The following is a 20000-nucleotide window of genomic DNA, read 5'->3' on the forward strand; positions in this document are numbered from 1 at the left end:
TTATTGTTAGAGGGAGTTCTTTCATTGACACAATCGCAGAACCCTTGCTATATGTAATAATAATAATAGTAATAACATTTATGTGACACTTTCTATGTCCCAGGCACTGTGCTAAAAGCTTTTTAAGTATTATCTCATTTAATCCTCACAACAATACAAGTAAGTAGGTGCTATTATTTTCCCAATTTTACAGATGAGGAAACTGAGCCAAATTTTGCTTGAGTGACCAGAGAATAATAGTAGAAATAACATCCTGACTCTATGACCTGTTGACATTCTGACCTTGGTCCAGTCACTTCCTCTCCCTAGACTTCAGTTTCTTTCCCTGGTTACTGAGAGTGTTAGACTAGTTAGACTAGTTCTCTATGAACTCTTCTGATCCTGTAATCCCTCCCATTCCACAGTCAAATGTTCGCCACCCAGTTTAAAGGTTAGGAAATTGAAGCACAGAGATATGAAGGGATTTACACAAGGCCATAAACTCAATGAATGGTTGGCAGAGCTGGGATCCTGCCTGAACTATGGACTCAGTCAAACTGAGGTGAACTTCTCTCTTTGTTTATAGGAGATGTGGAGACTGGTGACCATTAGTGAAGATTTTTGAACTTAACATGAACTTCTGAGCAGGTTTACATTTCTTTTTTTCAACTTCTAGAATTTTGTAAATTTATTTTCCATTTTCATCATTCACTTCCATTAGATTTGGAGTTATAATTTTTTCCCTCTCCCCAAGAGGTCATGCAATCTGATATAGACTATACATATACATTCATATTAAATATATTTTTACATTAGTCATATTGTGAAGAAGAATTAGGGAAGGACCATGAGAAAGAAGAAATAAAACAAAAAAGAGCAAATAGTGTGCTTCAACTTGCATTCAGACTCCATAGCTCCTTTTCTGGATATGTACAGCATTTTCCACCATGTGTCTTTTGGAATTGCCTTAGATCCTTGCAATGCTAAGAAGAGCCAAGTCTATTAAAGTTAATCATCACATAATTTTCCTGTTTCTGTTTACAATGTTCTCTTGGCTCTGCTCACTACCGGCAGCATCATTTCATGTAAGTCCTTCCAGGTTCTTCTGAAGTCTGGCTGCTCATAACTTCTTATGGAACAGTAGTATTCCATTACATTCAAATATCACAACTTGTTCAATAATTCTCCAATTGATGGCCATATACTTGGTTTCTAATTCTTGGCCTCCACAGAAAGAAAGTTTTAAATATTATTGTACACGTGGGTCCTTTTCCCATTTTTTGTGATCTCTTTGTGATACAGACTTGGAAGTGGCATTGCTGGGCCAAAGGGTATGCACAGCTTTATAGCCATTTGGGCATAGTTCCAAATTGCTCTCCAGAATGGATGGATCAGTTCCTAGTTCCACCAGCAATGCATTAATGTTTCAGTTTTTCCAGATCTTCTCCAACATTTATCATTTTTGTTTTGTCATGCTAGTCAATCATAAATGCAATGTAGTACCTTGGAGATGTTTTGATCTCCATTTCTCTAATCAATTGTGATTTAGACCATTTTTGCATATGAATAGTTAGCTTTAATTTCTTCCTCTGAAAACTGCCTATACATATCATTTGACTATTTGTCAATTGAGGAATGATTTGTATGCCTATAAATTTGACTCAGTTCTCTACATATTTTAGAAATGAGGGCTTTACCAGAGACACTGGTTGTAAAATTTTTTTCCCACCTTTCTACTTTCTTTCTAATCATGATTGCATTGGCTTTGTTCAAAAACTGTTCAATTTAATGTAATCAAAAATATCTATTTTGCATTTCATAATGTTCTTTATCCCTTGTTTGGTCATAAATTCTTCTGTTCTTCATAAACCTTACAGGAAAACTATTCCATGCTCTCCTCATTTGCTTATAGTATCAACCTGAATATCTAAATCGTTTACTCATTTTGACTTCATCTTGGTATACAGTGTAAGATTTTGGTCTATGCCTAGTTACTGCCATCCTATTTTTAGGCTATCCCAGCAGTTTTTGTGATACTGTAGGTTAGAGTTTTGGGACTTATCAAATAGTAGATTACTATAGTCATTGACTTCTGTGTCTTGGGTATCTAACCCATTCCACAGATCCAAATCTGTATTTCGTAGCGAGTACCAAGTAGTTATAACGATTGCTGCTTTATAGTGCAATTTAAGATCTGGTACAGCTAGTCCTCTTTCCCTTGCACTTCTTTTCATTAATTCCCTTGATATTCTGGAACTTTTGTACTTCCAGATGAATTTTGTTATGATTTTTCTTGCTCTACAAAATAATTTTTGGGTAGTTTGATTGGTATGGCACTGAATAATAAATAAATTTAGGTAGAATTGTCATTTTAATTATATTAGCTCAGACTACCCATGAGCAACAGATACTTTTCCAGTTCTTTAGATTTGATTTTATTTGTGTGATAAGTGCTTTGTAATTGTGCTCATATAGTTCCTGTATCAGGTTTACATTATTTTTAAAATGTATCTATTTACCTAATCCAGCACTGCTATTATTTAATTCCTGCTAACTGGTTTCACACAGATGGAAGATGCATGGTGCAAAGACAAGAAAGAGTGCTGTGTATTCTGGAGGAAGTTCACTTTGAATCAGTCTTCTGATTATTATCATTTCCATCAGGGAGACACATACCCATGAAGAGTTTTTAGCACATCATGGTAGGGAGGTGGAAGAATTCCATTTGGGTGGTAAAGTCTTTCAAGTGTTTCCATTTGTGGTTAAAATAGCACTGGGTGCATCAAACCTCCAAATTTTGCAGACCATTATGGAAAAGATGGAATGCTACTTCATGCCATTTTTTATGCTGTCTCATATTGGGAGTAATGATGAGAAGATCTACATCATTATCAGACCTTTATAGGGCTTTTAAGCTCACACACAGCCATAACTACATAATTTTGTAATGAAAAGTGCAATTTGGGTGCACATTTAACTCCTTTGGCCTCACAAGATTCCTGTGAGGCCACCAGTGCACATAATGGGGTGGTTTGGTATCCTGGGAAGAAGCCTAGATTTGTATTTAGAGGATCTGATTTCAAATGCAAGCTCTGCTGACTCCCTATGTGACCTTGCTGTAATGCCAAGCAAAGGCAACATCCCAAGCTTCAAAATACCAGCATAGCTGCTCTCCATGTTATTCAGTGACAAATTAAGAACAGAGAAAATCAAAATATAGCATTCACCAAGTGTAGTTCAATAATTCCCAAATATTACTCCACCCATGGACATTACATTCATTTAGTCCATCACAAAGCCCTTCTTCTCAAATGGAGATTAGTTTCCAATCATAAGTAAAGTACATTCATTTGGTCAGTCACAGAGCACAAAAAAGTCAAAAGTTTCCCACCCTTGGATCACAACTGAATAGGCCATCTACCCCAGAGTTACAACAAGCTTAAGCACAGCATTTAATACCCAAAGAGAGGTCTTTTCTTCATCTTGACCCGAGGCAAGTTCTCAGCAATCTTTGTTCCTGGGGAGACAAAACTTAGCAAGGCCACAAGATACATTGCCAGTGTCCTCAATGATTCATTCTCTGTCTGCAGAACAGTCCTAGGACCCCTGAAAACATTAGCAAAACCCTCTTCCAGGATTTCTGTAAACATACAACAAGAAAATCCTTCTTCAGGGCTTCTGAACCAACAGCAAGTTTCCAGGACCTCTGCAACAACAGCACTGGCCTTCACCAGTGGGCGCAATTCACTCTCTGTATGCAGAACAGTCTCGGGATCCCTGAACCAACAGCAAGGTTCCAGGACCTCTGCAACAACAAGACTGTCCTTCACCAGTGGATGAATCTGGCAAAACAACATCAAAGCAGACAGACAAAGTACCAGCATAACAGCCGTGTCTCCTCAGTGCTTGGCAGCTCTGGGTGGCAGCTCTCAAAAGTCCTGAGCAGCTTGAACTGGCCCTCAGTAATCCTCTCTGTCTCTCTGCTTCCACAATGCTGCTTACAAGAAAAATCCTTCTGCCTCTCTCTCTGCTTGTGCCTCTCTAAATTCACATCACCAGCTCCTCCCAGTTCAATCCTCTCTTTTCATGTCAACAAGTCCATCCCACAAGTGGGATTCACAAGCTCTGGGTTTTAACACAATCAATCTGAAAACCAAGCCAATACAGGGGGATCTTTAAATTCCATTACTATTCCACTTGGTCAAGTCACTGGCCCTAACTAGGGCTTCAGTTTACCACCTGTCCAATTAAGGCAATGGCCTCAGAAACTTCCAATTTCCCATCCAGATCTAGATCTATGATCACATGGCACTCTCTAGCACGTTATGGATTACCAAGGTCTTTACAGACATTGTTTCCTTTGATTCTCATGAGAATTCTGTGAGGTGAGTAGGGCAAGTGTTACTCACCTTGTTTTTCAAATGCATAAACTGAGGCCCTGAGTCATTCAATGATTTATATAAATATATTCAAGCAAGGAGAAGCAGAGCAGAATTTTAACCTGTATCTTTTAACTCGATATAAACTTTGACCACAAACCCCATCTTATCATCATGCCAATTATGAGCTATGTCATTCTTAAAAATTACACAGGTGATCCCATTAGGGCATGAGTTCCTGTTGATAGATGTCCTCTCCTAATGCACACTGGCACTTTCTCTAAAACATGCTGATCAAGAGTTTTCTGGACTTGTAAGTAACTTGTCCAAGACTCCACATCCAGTGAGTGAAGCTTAGTCTTCCTGACTCCACAGCCAACTCTTTATGTACTCTGCTACATAAGAATGGAATGTGTGGTGGCAAGTATAAAGGAGAAAAAAAAGAATGAGCAACTTAGGTTAGCCTGCTGGGTACGCTGACAATTGTGGACAATATCAGGAGGGGTTTTTGTCTCTTTGGAAGTTTCTTTATGGGCACCCATGAGAATGTGACATTCCAATGAGCATGTGAAATATCCCATTGGAAAAACAACTGACCAGGAAAATAGATTATGAAAAGATAATTTAAGAATTGTGGTACTAACTTGATAAAGGTCCTCTGCATTATCGTTTAACAAATTAGCAAGGAAAACTGCCCTGATCTTCTAGAATGGGGGTAAAATAAATATTGAAAGAGCCTTCCAATCACCTCCTGAAAGAGATTCTTAAATGAAAACTCCCCAGAATATTTAGCCACATTCCAGTATTCTGGAAATATAAAGATCTTCCCTGTACATTTATAGGCCTACATGATTACATGTGTTATCCTATCTCCTTGGAACAGGGGTCACATTCGCAGAACTAAAGATACACAGCAGACACCAATGTTTAGGAACATTTTGATAGTTCTTTTTAATTGCTCTCTATATTTTTAAAGGGCTGACATTTCATTCTTATCCTTTATCATGTGACTTTGAATATTTAGTTCATGGATCCTTTGGAACTTGTAGTGTCTGATGTAACACTCTGGATTATTTGCACAGTAGAGGAGAGGCATGTTGCAGTTCAATTTTCTCAGCAATTTTGTGCATACATTATGTTCCTGAACATAACAGGTGGTCTTTTAAAGAGGGGTGGGTGGTGAACTGAACATTAGGCAAGCTAGATTTTGAAAAAGAAAATATCTTCAGTTTCCAAGAGTCACTAATCTTGTCCTGGCCATCACATGGTTATAGCTATAGAGAGGAATTGCGTCTTAGGACTATTGGGAGAGATAACCTCAGAATGACTGACAAGTGGCAGTCTGTTATTGTAGACCCTCCTGGCTGTAGCATCTTAATGAGATAATCAGGAATAGAGCAGTAGCTGTACCTAAGGTGAGCCAGGCAGGGCTTTGTCCCAGGGATCCGACACTGAGAACGGGATAATATTTGTTCTCTTCCAACAAGTAGAAATAATGTATCTTAGAGCCTAGTCCACAAGAATAAATGGCTAACTGGTGAGTCCACAGCTGGCATCTTTCTCCTCTCTCCTCTAATTATATTACTCCATCCCCTTGGAGCTCCTTTCTGGATTGGTCTTGATCTCTTTTTTAACCCCAGTGATTTCCCTAGAAATTTCCCAGGATCTCTGTCTTCTAAATGAAGTGCAATGTCCTGGTCAAATCAAAATGCATTTGGAGTCACTTGGTGTTTCTGTCCCTGCTGTCAGAATTGCTAATTATGGTTCTGATTGTTTCTATAAGATACCTAGCACAGAAAAACGATTAATTATCATGGCTACTGCTCCCACTCATAGCCCACTTCCTTGGTCATAACACTCTCAACTAGACCATAGAGAAGAATCTTCTCTTTCAAATGATCTTGGCTGCAATGTGGCCAGATGGGGAGGAGGAAAAGAAGTAGAAAGGAGGCACAGTGTCAAGAAAATCCAGTGAGTACAATGACTGACCCAGAAGAAGAGTGTCGTCAGTAATATCGAAGTTTCAGAGAATTCAGAGAAACATGAAGACTGAGAAAAGACAACAGAGTTTTGCAATTAAAGGACACTTTAATCTCAGAGCAGTTTCTTTTGAGTAATGAAAATGGAAGCCAGATTATGGGATGGGAATCAAGTAGGGGTTGAGAAAGTAGAGGCCAACGGATAGAGCATATTTTTAGGACCTTGACCACATAAGGAAGGAAAGAGAGAGGCGGGCAATATAATAGGAATTGAACAGAACCTGTAGAGAGATCCCCAGGTGGCTTTCCTGCTGGCCATTGTATGACTCAGCACCATTATAGGTTTAAGATGAAAAGCCAGTTATGAAGAACTCAGATGTCCAGGGCCTCCCAGAAGTTGCAGCAAACTCTCCTGTTCCACTGAGGCAGAAGATCTGTCGCTCACTCAGCAGAGATTCAAAAAGGCCTGTTGTGTCATTTTGAAGGGCCAAGAGTGCTGAGTAACACAGAGACAATGAGAAGCTTTCAGGGAATCTCTGGGAATTAGATGGGGGGGTTTGGTTTTGTTTTAATAATGAGGGAGATGTGCGCATGATTGCAAGCAGTAGAGAAGGAAGCAGTTAACATGGAAAGATAGAAAATTAAGAAAAATCATGGGAGAAGAGAAGAGATAAGTTCCCGAGGGAGAAAGGAGGAGCTGTGATTAAGTGTCCGAGTAGAGGGGCAGATAGTTGCAAAGAGTAATACCACCTTCTTCTCCCTCTACCATACTAAAAAAAAAGAAAGGAAGTCTGAGTGTGTGGTATGTGTGTGTGTGTGTGTGTGTGTGTGTGAGAGAGAGAGAGAGAGAGAGAGAGAGAGAGAGAGAGAGAGAGAGAGAGAGAGAGAGAGAGAGAGAGAGGTGATTTAGAATGTACAAGTGTAGAAAATAATAAATCATCAAGAGATATTCTCAATTTTTTCAGTAAAATAGAATTCAGTTTTCTTTCAAAAGGCAGGGATATATGAGAGGTCTTAGTATAAAAAGAACTCTTGGAATGGGTACTGAAGAGAGGCAGATTATAACAGAGAAGGCAAGTGGTAGGAGTAATTCCTTGTTGGAATTTGGTAAGTGATATATGTCAGCATACTACAAGGGACCAAGAGATTTTGACTTGGAGGTCAATTGAAGATGGAACTGGTTCACCATTGGATCAAGATTCTGAAAAGACAAAAGTGAATCAACATATGGAGTGAGGGTCTGAGAAAACAAGGAGACCTGGAAATCAAGGAAAAAGTGGATGCAAAATGTGTGAGCCACAGGAAGATATGGCAATCTGTTATAGGGGATAAAATGCTGGATTTGGAGTCTGAAAGATATGGGTCTGAAATCTGCTAATAACACTTCGGAGCTCTGTGGTCATAAACAAGTCCCATGATATCTAAGAACTTTAGGCAATTCCATCACATTTGACCTCTGAGTTATACTTGAGTTCTTACTGTTCTAGGACTTTACCAACAAAATCATAAATCCTTGATAGATTGGTGTTGTGTTGTGTTGTAGCATTGAGGGGATCTTGAGTGGATAGTACCTAAACACTAGAAGATTCTCCAGAACTAGAAAATTATGGCTCCATCAATGGACAGGGGTGACCATCCTAATCAATAACAGAGAAGGCCATCACTAGTATGGCTGTCACCAGGGAATTGTTCTCCTTTGAATATAATCTTTGAAATGGTCCACTAAAGCATGAATGGGTGCATCAACTATCTCTCCTGATCAAAGTATCATGGATGGAGATTTACTAGGGAAATGTGAGCCTATGTAGTCAAAACCATTCATTGTGGAGATGAAGAATCTGATGTGAGAATAGTGAAGTGACTTCTCCAAGGCCACACATGTTGTTAGCTTTAGAGACAGGAATGGCCCATGTTCCTCTGTGTGAAAAGTCAGGGCTCCTTCCATATTACCATGCTGCTTCTGAAGTTATAAATTCTCAATGTATGGAAGTTCAGGCACACATTTGTACATCAGGAGTGATTAGCAACACATCCATGTTTATTGCACCTCAAATTCACGAACAAGATCTATACAATACAAAATGAAATCATCCTTGAAGATATTTGAAAAGAAAAACACAAACTAATATGGGTTTTATGAGGGGATATTTTGCAGAACTTCATCCTCACCCTAAAACTGGAACTGAGGGTTTGAATTAGAGTATGGCTGGAGACGTCAGTGAGTGGGCTCCACATGAACATCTACAAGGCAGTCCCTATTACATAATGACATATAAGGCACTCTGCTAGCCTGTCTTCTCTCTGGAAATTAAGACCCATTTTCATTAATAAATGGGAATTTTTTTTCCTCAAAGGTATACCATTAAAAATATGAATATTGAGTACAGACAATGAAATCATCTGGTTAATTTACCAGATCACCTTTGTCTTCTTTTTAGTGAGGAAGAAAGCAGAGTTGGTAATGTGGTGGAATATTGGTGAACCCAGAACCATTATTCTTGATGCTAATTTCAGCTGGATCTCCAACTGGTTTGAGGGTGAAGTTCTGTAGAATGGTGTTAAAGAACGAAAACAACTCCATCCTTGCCAGGCCCTCTTCAAGGCAAGACAGTTTCCCTGGAAAGAAACAAAATTGTGCTTAGAAACCTTAATGAAGACTTATTGGACCGGGACAATGAGAGAGAAAGGAGTAAAAGAGGATGTAGATGGGCAGAAAAGGGGAGTAACTATTATTGTGAGCTGTATTCCAGTCATTAATAGGGGCAATGAAGAAGTCCCTTTTCATACCATTCTTCCTACGGTGAGTCCCTGTGCAGTGGATCTTGCAATAGAGTCAGACTACCACTAAAATAAGGAACCAGAGGAGCCAGCCAGGAGGCTCAGCTCATGTATTGAGGGGTCTGAGAAAAAGCCAAGCCATAGGAATACTGGAAAAGACAGTGGGTCACGTGCCACAGTGGGGCAATGTATCCTCAGGAGAACTGTTGAGAGGAAGCTCAGTCAGAGAAGAGCAGGAAGGGGAGCAGGATCCTCCTTTTAGAGTGAGAGGTAGAGATGGGAAGGGTTTCTCTTTACCAGTGGAAAAAGGCAAGAAGTAGTCACTTTTCTTGAATTTTCCATTCTTATCCAGGAAGTGCTCAGGGTCAAATTGGTCAGGGTTGGGAAACTCTTTGCTGTCATTCAATATTGTGTAGAGCAATGGGAAGATGGCTGTGCCCTAGAGGGAAGAAATTCTGGGGGAGAATTAGTTTTCATCATGTATATCCTTTCTTACGCCAATACCAAAAATTGCCAGTGACTCCCTATTGCCTCTAGTACAAAATACATACTTCTGTGTGAATGGTATAGACTAGGAGGTCATGCCATTGAGAATCTGCATAGGTACCAGTCTAGCTTTCCAAGTTGATGTCCCCATTATTATCCCCATCATGCCTTCCTTGGGGCTCCAGCTAATCCAGACCAACTGCTGCCCCCTATCCAAAAGACACCCTCTCTGGTCTTCATGCCACTATAATGGCTGTATTCCATGCCTGGAAGGCACTCCTTGCTCACATCAGACTTTTAGAATCCCTAGCTTTCTTCTAGAATTGGCTTGGGTACTCCCTCCTACAGGAAGCTTTGGCTAAGGCCCTGAGTTCTTTATGCTCTCTCTCCCCTCAGTTCCTTGTTCTATACTTCATGTCTACACTTGCTGACTGTGTGACTCCAGGAATTACATGTGAGCTGTCAGTGACCCAGGCATTACTCAAAGCATCTAGTGGCAGACCAGGCTTCTTCCTGAGGGAGTTTCTTCATCAGGAAGCCATTCTGCAATCAAATCACAGCTTGGATCAGAAGGAAAGAAATAACACTTTTGGAGGATGTTTCTGCTTCCAAGTAGTGCCCTCCAAGGACTTTGACACCAAACTCCTTAATGGTCAGATTCCCTTCTATTCTTGCCTTGTGTAAACAGCACTTGCCCCAGATATTTTCACATCGTTGCTTCTTTCTGAAGTCTTGATGATTTGAACTCAACAATGCACTCAATGGGGTATATTAAATATGAAATTAGGTGGCATGCTCCCTCCTTTCTTTGAGGGAGAATAATTCTGTTGATCCATTGCTAGGAAACTTCAATCTAATTCAATTTAATTCAATGAAAGCTTATTTAGAGTGCCTGGAAATCAATATTTTAGACTCTAAAGATTCAGATTCTAGTCTCAACTCCAACATTTTTAAATGACCTTGGGCAAGTCACTTGATCTGAGACTCAGCATCTCCATCTGCACAACGCAAGAGATAATAACATTTACACAATCTCCTTCACTGTCTAGTAAGAGGAAAGGACATGAACAAAAATTTCAGTTGAGCAACCTCACTCTGTTATTTTTCCTGCACATTTTCTTTCCAGTGTTGCTGGGGTGAGTGAGAAGCAGGGAGTAAGAGAAGTACACTCTCTCCCCTCATTCTTCATTCATTCTTCATTCTTCATTCACCCCATCAAAGTTACCTATATGTAACAAAGGATGGCCGAAAGGGAATTCCAGGGGCTATCATGACAATGGGACTTGATTTTCTCATGTCTAAAATGACATCACAGGACCAGATGATATTTAAGATCTCTTCCAAACTAGGTCCAATGGGACCTGGGGAGGACATATTGTTGGAAATGGGTGTCCTGAGTCACTGAATGGGGCACATTGAGAGGTGAGAGATTAAGAAATCTTTGCACTTCATGAACCACAGCATCTGTATAGGGCATGTCATTACTGTCCTTTATGGAAGGAATTCGATTATGTCCTATCACATGATCAATTTCCTCATGAATTTTTGCTGAAGAGACAAAAAATATGAATCACCCCTGAGCTTCCTGGTCTCCTGGGAATGCCTACCAGAGCCTGTGTGGAGTATCTGCCAGACCATATGACCTAAGATAATTCTCAAATGAATTCAGTATCCTGCATCTATTCGGTCAAGGATGAAGAGGCTTTAGCAGATGTAATGGCATGATTTTCTGTGGCTTAGTGGATAGGAGTCAGGAAGAATTGTGTTTATTATTCATTCTGTAGACACTGTCTGTTTAAATTCAGAAAATTAATTAAATCTATCTAAGCCTCATTCCCCTTGTTTGAAAAATGCAGGTTATAAATTGCCTGTCTTCTAAAGTTCCCTAAACCTCTAAATCTGTTATCCTATGACTTGTGAAAATAGAAATAATATCTGCAACTCCTTTAGAGGGCATGAAATCAAATTTTGTGTCAAGTGATTTGCAAACTTTAATCCTTTACATTGATGCCACCCCTTTATTGTCAAAGAAAGTAGATGCCTTCGTTTGAATTTGATAGTGCTGGCAATGACATTATCATCCTGATTTAAACCATTCACCAGGTATGTATCTCAGCTCCTGTCTCAACATCCTGAACTGTTGAGACATAGAACCTCAGCATTAGAATTGACCCATTGTCACCTAGGGCTATCCAAAGTTTAACAGAAGTCCTCTTTCTAATGGAATGAACAAATGGTCATCCAGCCTTTGCTTGAAAACCTCTAATAAGAGAGAACCCACTACATCCAGGACAGCTGTATGGGTCTTGGAAGAACTTCAGTCATTAGCAAGTCTTTCCTTATATGAAGACTCCATTTGTCAATTTTCAACTTCTATCCATGGTTCCTAGTTCTGCCTCTTTGGATCCAGCAGAACCAGCCCTGGTAGAATGTAAGCCATTTGAGGAAAGGGTTCATTTGTGTGCTAAGCATAGAACTGAGGGTGATCAGTGAGAGCTTGATTCATGTGTTAAAGTGAATTCAATTCCCCACAACAGACCTCCACATGTTTAAATAACTAATGGGTCTTGCTCAAGTGTCCTGTTTTCTGAAATATACTGTCTGACCTTTTGCTGATCCATGTGGGAGTCATGCAAATACAAAAGTTGGGAAAGTGGGGCCAGCTCTATCAAGGTACAGAGCTGGGAAAGCGGGCCTATTCTGTAACATGGCAGTTCTGGTACTTTACCTTGGATCTCAGGATGTTTCAGAATGAGCAGCAGGCCATATCTAAGAGTGCTGCTGGTTGTCTCAGTTCCCGCACCAAATAAAAAAATCTGATGCAGCCACTTGTCAATCATGATCACAGAGGACAAGTGATGAAGAATGCTACCTGCCTTCTGAGAGAGAGCTGATGGATTAGTTAGCAGAATGAAACACATATTTTTGTATGAGACCAATATGAAATTTTTTCTTGCTTATGCTTATGTGCTAACATGGTTTTGGGTTTTTTTTTCCTTCACAGGTTAGGGCAAATAAATATTTGGTAAAAGAAGATAAACTTCAGAGAAAACACTGGTGGTGTCTGAATACAGATTGAAGCCTATGTCTTTTACCTTTTTTCTTGAGTTGTTTTTGTCTATGCTTTTTTTCACAATATAACTAATATGGAAATGTGTTTTCATTGACTATACATATATAACCTCTATCAAATTGCTTGCCTTCTCAATGTGTGGCTGGGGAAGGAGGAAAGAAGAGAATTTGGAACTTGTAGTTTTAAAAACAAATATTAAAAATTCTCAACATGGAATTAGGGAGAAATAAAATACTATAACAATAAAAAAGAAGATAGATATACAGAAAGTTTGGTGGATTTCAGACATTTCCTGAAAAGACTCTCGAAATGAGTCAAGTACTTGACATGGAAATTTTCAAACCAGAAAAGCACAAGGTAAATAAACTAACAAGAAAAGATTAAGCAGTGGAATCAATTTATTTATGCTTTTGTTTTATGTCAATTCAGCATTATATTTAAAATATCTCCCTTTGGTTCAGGGCCACTGAAATAATGGTTAAAAATACAGAATAAAAAGGAAAAATGGCAATATATCTAGGGAGGTAGTTAAAGGAGTCTTGGTCTTCAACCTGGAAGAAAGTTTCTAGTAAATATTTTTATCAGTATATTAAAACAATCAATCAACAAATGTGTGAGAAATATCTCTTATGCACCAGGCAGAGTGTTATGTAGTGGGGCTATGAATGCAAAGGATAAAAATAAAACAATCTCTACCCTATAAGAGTTTACATTCCATTGAAGGACTACAACACATTTAAAGATAAGTACACATGGGATCTGTATGAAATAAATATACAGAGAATTTTGGGTGGACCACTAACAACAGGAGGAATGATGGAAGGCTGCTTAAAGGAGGGAGCAGCTCAGTGTGGAAGGATCTTGGGACTGTTGAGAGCTGAGGTAGGTGAGTGAGAGCATTCCAGGCATGGGGGTCAGACTGTATGAAGGCAAAGAGGAAAAATATGTGATATCATGTACAAGGAACAACAAGCAAGTCATTTTGGCTGGAGCATAGAGGGTTGTGGGAGGGAAGAATGTGTAGTCAGCCTAGAATGAGAAGCTGGAGACAGATAGTGAAGGGCATTAAGAGCCAAACAGATGAATTTGTAAGGTTTCTTAAGAGCCCTTATTGTAGGAATGACCCAGTAAATCTTGCAATTTATAGATATTAACTTTGCAGATTTCTGAAGAATGGATTGAGAGTCTGGATGCTTGGAGAGCTCTTAGGAGAGAACTGTCATTGTCTGGGTGAGAGACAATGTCGAACTCAACTAGGTTACTTGTGGCATGAGTAGAGAGAAAAAAGGGTTAAAGACTACTGCCATGATAGGGTTCCAAGTTGGGAGGGGAAGAAGACATTTACTTTCTACTCCTCCCTCCTATACTCTATTCTCCCATTGACAGGAGTTATTTGGACAGTTTAGATTCAATGGGAAAGAGGACTGCCTGCTCAAGACTCACAAAATGATTATTCCTTCCAGAGGAAGTTTAATTCACTGGGTTACACTGTGAAGGAATGAAGAAAATCAACAATTATCAAACATCTACTATGTGCCAGGCTCTGCACTGAGCACCTTAAAAATATCATCTCAGGGGCGGCTATGTGGCACAGTGAATAGAGCACCCACCCTGGAGTCAGGAGGACCTGAGTTCAAATCCTGCCTCAGACACTTGACACAATTACTAGCCATGTGACTTTGGGCAAGTCACTTAACCCCAGTTGCCCTCCAAAAAGCAATATATATATATATATAATGTCATCTTTACAATGACCATAGAATGTAGATGCTATCATTATGTCCATTTTACAGATGAAGAAATAGAGGCAGACAGTTACTAAGTAATTTGTCTAGGGGTACACTGCTATAAAGTGTCTGATTCCAGATTTGAACTCAAATCTTTCTTACTTCAGGCTCAGTAGTCTATCCATATCACCACCTAGCTACTTCTGTAAGGCTGAGTGCAACTGTGTGGGACTGGAAGATATTTAAGAATTAACTGGAATGTTGGATGGATTTCCTAATGGCAACTCTAAGTACATATTCATCCTCGGGGGAGAGGATGGAATATTATAAGTGCCTTATTTTTTTCTTAATTGGTTTGTGGGATTCTAAGAGGAATTTTAATGTTTTCGATTTTTATGTGAAGTAAAATAAAGCTTTTCTCTTCCTGAAATTAATTATTTTTGAGTGCTTTAATGGAAGTTAGTCATAGGAAACATTGATATAATGCTTTAAGGTATGTTATCTGTTGTTATTCAATCATTTAAGCCATGTCTGATTCTTCATGAGACACAGTCATGTTTTCATGGGAAAAATACTGGGGTGGTTTTTCTATCCTTCTTCAGTTTATCCATTTTCAGGCAATCAGAGGTCAAGTGAATTGCCTATGGTCACACAGCCAGGAACTGTCTGAGGCTGGATTTGAACTCAGATCTTCCTGCCACCAGGCCCAATGTTCAATCCACTAAGCCATCTGCTGCTTCTGCTTTAAGGTTCACAGCATGCTTTGCAAACCTTTCATTTTATCCTCACAATCACTCTGGGAGAGAAATGCTTTTATTCCCATTTTATAGATGAGGAAACTGAGGCAGACAGTGGTGATATGATGTGCCCACGGTTATACAGCTAAAAAGTATCTGAAATTGACTTTCAACTCAGCTTTCCTGATTCCAAGTCCAGTTCTGCATCTCATTTCTCTATTTAGAGTTTGCTTTGTATGTATTTGTTTGACTATTATCTCCTGTATTAGATTATAAGCTCGTTTAGGGTAGGGACTCTCTTTTGCCTTTTTTTGTGTCTTCAGCACTTAGTAAAGTATCTGGCACATAGTAGGCACTTAGTAAATGTTTATTAATTTATTCCAATTATCATTCTCCAATACAATATCCTCCTACAAACAAGAAAGCCCAGATCAGCAGCTCAACACCCAGCAAAGCAGAACACTTCATAGCTCGTTTTCCACACAACATTCAGATAAGGATAAGGTCAGACCAAAGCCCAGTTACAGCTGCACAAAACCCCTGAAGCTTGCAACAGTACGCCCCCCCCACTGGAGGCAGAGTCCTACCTTGTCAAAGAACTAGAAAAATATGGGGTGGCTAGGTGGTGCAGTGAGTAGAGCACCGGCTCTGGAGTTAGGAAGACCTGAGTTCAAATCTGGCCTCAGACACAACACAAAAACTAGCCATTTTTAACTGCAGGCAAACAGGATTGGTCTTCTATTAACTTTTATTAGTTTGGTAACCAAGAGGTTATTAAGGAAATGTCTAAAGATTTGTTACCTTGGAATCTGTTCCTGCCTCTAACAGTCACAGTCTCTCAACAATCAAATTTCTGTTGGCCTATGGGTGTGTTGAGATAAGAAGAGAAAATATCCAGATTCACCCTGAGAGAAGGTGGTTATAGAGCCCATGTTCTAAAATCCTGCAGACTTGACCTCACTTTTAAAAGGTTAGCTACTGTCTTCTTATGTCCTCAGCTAAACTTGGCTCAATTGACTTCTTAACTATCCTTGTTCTTTTCCTCCCTTGAAGAATATTCTTCTTGAAAGAGAAGATGGTGACAAAATAGGCACTGACATGCCCTGTCTTCCTTCTGACCTCATTGTGTAGTGGCTCATTTACCCAAAGGGCCTCTATCCCTTTCTTTTACTTCTCGTTTGGATATTTGATGCCCCCAACATTTTTACACCCTTGAATGTCTTCTGAGTTTTAGCCTTTCTTACCTTAATCTCTCAGGTTGGTGCTTTTCTAGTATCTGTCCTTGATGATACTCACCCTCTGACCATCCTTGCTATATGCCCTCATCTACTGATGATACCTCAAGCAGAGCCTGAATCCATCTCTCTCACAAAGCTCCATGGATTACCTGCCCCATTCTAGTTTGGACAATAACCACAGATCTCACACAGAGACTGTGGACATGGGTGCATTTACTCTTTCTACTCTCCCCCCTTTGTTTGGAACACATTTCTCTGTTCATACTGACCTGTGCTTTCATGTCTTCTGGAAGGCTCTGAGCCTCACACCAGAATTATACCTTACCCCATGTTTCACTTGCCCACGGGTTTTTAAAGTTTCAAAGATAACCTAATGTGCAATCAATGGTCAACAGATGGAGAGGACTTCAAAAACAACTGTGCAGACCTGGAAAGGGTCTCAGCTAGCCACCATTCACTCATTGCCCTATCTTCTATTCACAGAGAGTCTATCTCCTACAAAGTTTGTCTAAAGTTGCTATTCTACGATTCTTGCTCTGTTGGTACGAAGGAGATTCTGAGCATTTCAGAAAGAAGATAAAGAAATAAGAGCCAGTTCAGGCCATCTCAAGAGGGCTGGTTTTTAAATTCTAAAATGTGACCATTTACACCTTGAACATCTGAAAAATACCACAAATCAGTGCTTTATTTCTTGTTTTATTTCTAGATTTTAAAAAGTGATGACGAATATGTTAATAGGGCAGATTCAACTTAAAAGTGTGACAGAGAGGAGGCCAGGTGGCGCAGTGAGTAAGAGCGCTGGCCCCAGCGTCGAGAGACCTGGGATCGGTTCTGGCCTCAGATACTCGGCACCCACACAAAAATAACTGGCCATGTAGCCTTGAGCAAGTTACTTAACCCCAATTGCTTTAAAAAAAAAGTGTGAGACATACATATTTTTTGTAGAAGTCAGCTGTTAAATATATACCAGCCCACCCCTGCATCTTGCCCAAAATAAAACAATTAAGTAGGGGTTATAATTCTCCCTATTTTACACATGTGGAAAGTTAGCCAAATGGTGATTAAGGGATATGAGAATCATAGCAGAAATACAACCCTGGATCTTCCCCTTGTTATCATTCTGACCTTGGTCCCTAGACTCAGTCTCCTTCCTTGACTACTGAGAGTGTTGGACTAGAAGACCTAGTTCTCAAACACTGAACATTTGTGATCCTGTGATTCTCCCCACCCAAACCAATCAAATCTTCCTTACCCAATTTAAAAATTGGTAAATTTGAGCACAGAGATATGAAGGGATTTGCACAAGGTCATAAACCCAATGTTTGCCAGGCAGAGTTGGGATCCTGCCTGAACTATGGATTCACTCAAATTTAGATGAACTTCTTTTTGTTTAAAGAAGACATGGACCCTGGTGACTACTCATTGATTCTTTCAAACTTGGGGTGAACTTCTGAGCAGGTTTAAATTTTTTAAAAAGACTTATCTGTGTCCCTAATACAGCAGCACTATTATTTAAGTCCTGCTAAAGGGTTTCAGAGAAATGGAAGATGCACAGCGCAAAGACAAGAGAGAGTGACCTAGATTCTGGAGAGAGCTCATTTTGAATCAACCTTCTGATCATTATTATAAGGGAGACACAGGTTCATGAATATTTTCTATCACCATCATGGTGGGGATCCAAAAGGATTCATTTGAGTGGTGAGGTCTTCCAGGTGCTCCCATTTGGGAATAAAATGTCACTGAGTGCATCAAACCCCTAAAATTTGCAGAGCATTCTGGGCAATATGGAATTCTCCTTCATTCCAATTTCTATGCTGAGGTTCTATTTGGAGGTAATAATAAGAAAAGTTACATCACTATCAGGACATTATATAGATTTAAACTCATGCACAGCCATAATTATAGTGCTTTATAAAGTAAAATTCAATTGGGGTGCACCATCTACTTTGACCATCACAAGTTTCCTGTGAACCCATAAGTGCACATAATGAGGTGGTTTGGTATCCTGGGGAGGGACCTGGACTTGGACTCAGAAGATCTGGTTTCAAATCCAAGCTCTGCTGATGACTCCCTATGTGACCTTGGTGAAGTCACTTGACCGACTAGGGCTTCAGTTTATTACTTGTCAAATGAAGCCAATGTGCTCAGTGACTTCCAATTTCCCATCCAACTCTAGATCTATAACCCTATGACTCTCTTTAGCACTTTGTGGTTTCAGAGCCCTTCACAGACATTGTTTTCTTTAAATCTAATGAGAGTCTTGTGAAATCAGTAGTGCAAGCATTAATAACTTCATTTTGCAAATGCAAAAACCCTGTCCCAGAGTAGTTCCAGTGACTTACACAAATATATATGACCAGGAAATAGCAGAATAAGATTTTAACCCATGTCTTTTAATTCCAAATAAGCTCCTTATCACAAAACCCTCCATAATCATGCCAATTACATGTTATGTTATTCTTAAAAATTAGATTGTGATTCCATTAGGACATGAGATCCTGTTGGAAGAAATCCTCTCCTAATGCACACTGGAACTTTCTCTGAACCTTCTGCTAGTGAATTTTCTGGGGACACTAAGATGGTAAGTGACTTGTACAAGTTGCACAGTCTGTATTATCCCTATTTTAAATTTGGGGAACTGAGGCAGACAGAGATTAATAGACTTAGCCAGGATCACACAGCTTCTATCAAACAAGAGAGATGTTCGATTCAGTAAAGGATGTTATAAGTAAAACAAATTCTAAAGTGAAAATGGAGATTGTGAAGAGAGACTTTTAAAGAAAAAAAAGGAAGGTGAAAACCTATGACTGGGATTTGGAAAGGGAGAAGAGAAAATGGAAGGGTGGGTGGAAACATATGATATCAATTATGGAATACAAATGTTGAGAATACTCTGCTTTCACCCTCCTGTTCTTTTTTTGTGAAAGAAGGGTGAGGGAACAGAGAGGAAAAAGTGGAAGGCAATGGGACAGAGGTAATTACACACAATTAGCAAGTAAATAAACTCATACAAAAAACTGAGGAGGATAATGGAATAGATTAGAAAGTAGATTACAACAATATTTATAAGAAATTTATAATGTATAGGAACCCCACCTGAAACACAAGGGATTTGTGCTGTTAAAATAAGAAACTAAAGCAAAATCTATTGTGCTTCAATTAAAAAAAAGTAGGAGAAGCAATCATGTTTATGAAATATATTAGGAGAATTGTGTGTTGCCAAATAGTGAACAGCTGGTCTGGGCTTTCCTGTTTGGAGGAGAAGGATGAATTTGAAAATGGTAATAGGAATCACACATATCCCATGTCTAAGGGCTCACATGTTCTAGGCTCATGTGGACCAGTTATAATTTTGATGGATGACCCTAAAGTAAAATTTCTTAACCTGTGATCCATAAACTTTATTTGTTTTCATCTTTTGAGAACTTTTTCAACATAATTGATTTTTTATCATTTGTTATAAATACTTCATTCTGAGAAAGGGTCCATAGACATCATCAGATTGCCAATGAGGTATGTGACACAAAACAGGCTAAGTATGCCTGCATTAAAGGGGTGCTTGAAACCAAATTCCCTTTGGCTTGTATCCCCCTACTAGGATTTACTCTGGGAAACATCTACATG

General features: G+C 39.4%; 1 protein-coding gene and 1 pseudogene across 1 annotated transcript in view; both read right to left on the reverse strand.

Moving 5' to 3' along the window:
- Positions 1–20000, reverse strand: part of LOC138148538 (cytochrome P450 2C31-like) — a 76878-nt gene that overhangs the window by 28333 nt on the left and 28545 nt on the right. The gene's annotated exons all lie outside the window — the stretch shown is intronic.
- LOC138148470 (cytochrome P450 2C44-like) lies at positions 8772–12441 on the reverse strand (annotated as a pseudogene).

This window comes from Petaurus breviceps, unplaced genomic scaffold (assembly GCF_028583685.1).
Source record: "Petaurus breviceps papuanus isolate PSGF00001 unplaced genomic scaffold, PetGlider_PUasm1.0 90825, whole genome shotgun sequence".
Taxonomy (NCBI): domain Eukaryota; kingdom Metazoa; phylum Chordata; class Mammalia; order Diprotodontia; family Petauridae; genus Petaurus; species Petaurus breviceps.